The 4,464-nt window shown below is 45.8% G+C and overlaps 1 long non-coding RNA gene across 1 annotated transcript; it reads left to right on the top strand.

Moving 5' to 3' along the window:
- The first annotated feature begins 1,120 nt into the window (after positions 1–1,120).
- On the top strand, positions 1,121–3,538 carry LOC128141097 (uncharacterized). Its single transcript, XR_008234901.1, has 3 exons — positions 1,121–1,347; positions 2,614–2,904; positions 3,478–3,538. It is a non-coding gene; the product is annotated as an uncharacterized LOC128141097 (long non-coding RNA).
- The last annotated feature ends 926 nt before the right edge of the window (positions 3,539–4,464 follow it).

The following is a 4,464-nucleotide window of genomic DNA, read 5'->3' as shown; positions in this document are numbered from 1 at the left end:
TGCTGCTAGCTTCACCCTGAATCAACTGCAATCTGGAAGCTGGTAGACATCTCGCTGATTCTAATTACTCATTAATCATACTGCCCCTCATCTTGCCTCTAGAATCCAGCCTGGAAGATGCTGTCAGAATTCACCTATGCAATGGAAAATAGACAGTAGCTGTGCAGGGGACGCTGCTGCTGATCACAGCATCTCATACGACGTGGGAAACCCATGTTCATATCCACACAGAACTAGGTCCCACAGTGGAAGTGGGTATCTCGGTCTTCTGTTTGTCACATGTGGTTCCTATGACAGGAATTCGTGGTCCCTGTGACAGGAATTCGTGGTCCTGTGCAGGTTCCCCCCTGAGGTCATAGGGAGAGACAGATCTGAATCTGTCTGAAGTTGGTATGTTCTGGATGCAGAATACATGGAAAGTGAAAATGGAGACGTGCCATGAGTCCATCCCCAAACACCACAAGAAGGTATCTTTTCTGCTCAGGATCCATAGAGTTTCCTCTGTAAGTAGCCTCATCTTGTTGGCCGTGGGCACCACGTGTACGCACACACATACTGGTTCAGGAATATTTCTGTGGGAACATCTACTCTCTAGACCCAGTAATTTTTGGATTAGACCAAACAGTTGGAGATATGCGAGGAATAAAACAAAGGATGCGACTTAACCCTGTAAGGGTTAATGAGGCGCGACCCTGAGAGAAGGGAGCACCCGGATCAGCACAAGGGAAGCTCTGCTACTGTAAAGATCGACGAGCTACCTGAACTTTGAGCGAACTAGCCTCATTAAAGGTAGGGAAAGCCCCCTACCAACAGCAGCCCCCCCGCGCGGCACACGCAAAGGAGGCGGGCGCTGTGACCGGAAGCGGGGCCCAGGCCGGCAGGAACCGGAAGGAGCGGCGGGTGAGGGCGCGAAGCTGTGGCGGTACCGGCGGGCAGCGCGCGGGCTGCGCCGGCGTCGTCCTCCCGCTGCCCGAGGGGCGCCGGCTCTGCGCGGCCGTGAGGTGAACCAGCGCCTCGCCTGCGGGTGCACCGGGCGGAGAGCCCCGCGTTGGCACAGCGGGCCGAGCGCTGGGCGAGGTCCCTGTGGGCGGCAGCAGCGCTCCCCGGCCTCCGGTGGGCTCGGTGGCTGGGACTGCAGAGGGTCAGCTCGCCCCAGTCTCAGGCAGCGACTGGAAGAGGATTACCAGAATTACCGTTTGGCTTTTGCCTGCCTAAATTCCACGTGTATCTTGTCCTAAAGTGCATCGTGTCTGCCTTCTTTATAAAAGGCTGCGAGATTAAAAGACTGTGGGGTTCGTGGGTGAAAACCGCTCTGTGAGACTTAGGCTGTTTGAGTTACTATTTTTGGTAACGTGTCTGTGGCTTGTCCATAACTATCCCCCAAATGTTACTGCTGTAGTCATACGGCAGAGAAACAGGAAGCTTTAAAATTAAAGAAGTAATAAATACTCAATTTTCTAATCTAAAAGCTTTCAACACATTTATAGCAGTCATTTTCTTGCCCATTCTACTCATGTTCTTATTAACTAAGCGGCAGTCTTTCCTGGAAGTGAATATTTTATTTTAATAGCACATACTACCACCTGCTGTAAGCAACTGAAATTGCCTCTGCAATTTTAGAGCCTTTAAAGCTGCATAAAGCAGCCAGCCTTAGATTTAAAATACAGCTAGATTGTTGACCTCTCTGGTGCTAATTTAATTATCTATTCATCCAAATATTTTCTGACCGTAGAAGTTTCTAAATTATATATGATTTGTAATAGCTGGAGCTTGACTGTCTCTAAGATGCATAGAAATTTAGGAAACAGTTCTGCTGTAGATATGAAATTGATAGCACATTATTTCAATAATAATTATGAAGATTAACCATTTCCAAATACAGAAAATTCGGTTAAGAAATTAACAATTGGTCCAAGTGAGCAGAAAGTTTTTAATAAATCAAGCCATGAGGGATCAAAAATTCAGAACATAAATTAGTAAAGTATTTATTATTTTACTCAGTTGTCCATTTGACTCAAAGGAAAGCTAAGAAATGTTCAGGAAATCAAGACACCTCTTCATGACTTGTTAGAATAAGAATACTGTGGGGGCAAGGGACACATTCTATACGGCTATTTTAATGTGTGCCTCTCCATTTTCTTCTGGTATGTTTGTCTGCCTCCAATTAAGAAGCTGAATTATGTGTAAACAACTTTTTTGCCAAATCCTCAGCAGGCATAAATCCATGTAAGTGCTATCAAGTCAGTGGCTTAGGCTGTTTGTCACAATCTGGAAAATGGTTTCTTATGTCTACTCAAGATTTTGGAGGGGAAAAAAAAAAGACATTAAGTCTAGGGGCAAAGAGAAAGAAGGCAGAAAAGAGGTTTATGTGGTTTCAATAAGTATGCATGTATAGACGTAGTACTTACCACTATACTAGAAAGCACAAGTACAAAAGAAGCTAATAAGAAAAGCCAAGCAAGTTGTCCTGGAGCAAATCCAGTTTCTGTTCCAGCTTCTACAGGTTGCTTTTCATCGAGAAACAACCCCAGTCATCTTGTCCCTGCTGCCAATCTTTCCAGCACGTGGCTGTCTTGCAGTGTGTAGAATTCTCTCTCTTCTCCATCCTCGCAGGGAGCCTAACTCCACACCAGCCATGGGCTGCCAGCCGGTGATGCAGAGCAGAGTCATCCTGTTGCTGAGCTGAACCTGGCTGTAGGCTTATGTTACTCTGTTGCCTGGAACTGAAGAAACACCCTTCTGGTGTTCTCACAGTGTAGCCTGTGGTGCGGCAGGAGCTACCAGAGCCATAAGGATAGCAGGAGGCAATGGCAGCTCTCTCTAGTCTCCTTTCTCCTCCTGCCCACGGCAGCAGCAACCCTCCAAGAGTGAAGCCCAGCAGGGAAAGCTCTTTCCTAACAGCTGGTATGTTTGGTGACATAATCACATCTGAAGACTGGTGGGAACAGAGGAGTCTGCAATGTAGACCCAGCTACATTCTCCCGTACTACTGGGCAGCACATGTTTCACTGAGGTTCATGCAGGCTGGAGATTCATAGTGCTAGAGCTGGGTACTTTCCTACCCCTTCATCTCATCACCGAGGCAGCCTCACATGGCAGGGCTAGGACACCAGTTCCCTCACTAGCCCATGCCAGGGTGTTACTCCTGTTAGAGTGTAACTAAGGCACAACTACTATTTGGCCTAAAACACAGAAAGGCTTGCCCACCCTACTGCAAGCTACCTCTCAGGCCATTGTGGGCTTTTTCACTACCTACCCATGCTAATGACAGGAACTACTTGTGTAGTTCTAAGCACTATTATTAATATCAACAACAATAAAAGTAACAAATTACTCCTTTTCCTTGTTGTTTATTTAGTTTTTATGATCACCTGTCTTGTTGCTTTCCCTTTTCTTTACCAACTCCATTTGCTCCCACTGTTTTACCAACTAATCCCACCAAAATTACTCCTCTCACTCTTTTCTCCTTTTGTCCAGGTCAACGTTTAAGGCAGCCTCTGGACACCTTTTTCTTGGAGGTTTCAGGTGCCATTTCAGGCATAGGCTCTCCAAAACTGAACGCCTTCTCTTTTTTTTTCCTAATACCTCTGTTCTGTTTTTCTTCGTTTTGTCTCCCACTATATTTATAGACTTAAAATCTTTCACTCATAACCATTCTCTTGCTAGACTTGATTGATTTCCCTTTCCCAAAGCTCCCCTTTTCTACCTGTTACAATTTCAAAATGTTTTGCCATATGTTCATGCATTGCTTTCAAAAGCCCTGATGTCTTCCTCCTTAGAGCAGAGCTTCCCAAGCCTTCTTGTCTGAGCAGCACTGCCAGCAGCAGTAGTGCCAGCAGGTGTCACGCCTGGAAAGACAGTGGAACACACCTCACTTGGGACTTGTCTATCCTGAACATTGCAGAAAACTGTACGTGCTGCCTGGGATCCACTGCACCAGGAAATCCTGATCTCTTTCTTTCCATCTGTTGGTGAATGGGGAAAGGAAAGGCAATCTCAGTTGGCTTTACTTGCATACCCTCATTAGTCAGGATTCCTTCAGTGTCACACTGTGAGTCACCCTTGAGTCAGAATTAGCTTAATAAACTGAAGTAAGGGAAGATTCAAGAAAGACTACGAGCAAAGAGGCTGCTGGGGGACTCCAGGTGATTTGTGCTCCTTGTCACCCTCTGAGATACTTCTGTCAATAAGACTTCTCTCCGAGAGAAGAAATTATGGCTGAAAACTTTTATGCTACCAGATTGAGCTAAGGAAACTTCTTTGTAGAATAAGATGCTGGCCATTGCCTCCCTTCCCTAGCCATTAATGACTAATTCTTACCTCAGTTTTCTGATCTCCTTTTTGTGCAGTCTTTCCCCATTTCATTATTGATCTCTCTTCCCAATCTGTTGGTTGTACTGTTTTTGTCCCTAAATTAATTTCCTTCCTTTTGTCCACTCTGGCCTCCATATCCATCTTTAAAAC

The sequence above is a fragment of the Harpia harpyja genome, chromosome 4 (assembly GCF_026419915.1).
Source record: "Harpia harpyja isolate bHarHar1 chromosome 4, bHarHar1 primary haplotype, whole genome shotgun sequence".
Lineage (NCBI taxonomy): Eukaryota > Metazoa > Chordata > Aves > Accipitriformes > Accipitridae > Harpia > Harpia harpyja.
Note: the sequence above shows the minus strand (reverse complement) of the source record. Positions and strands in the feature narration are given on the sequence as shown.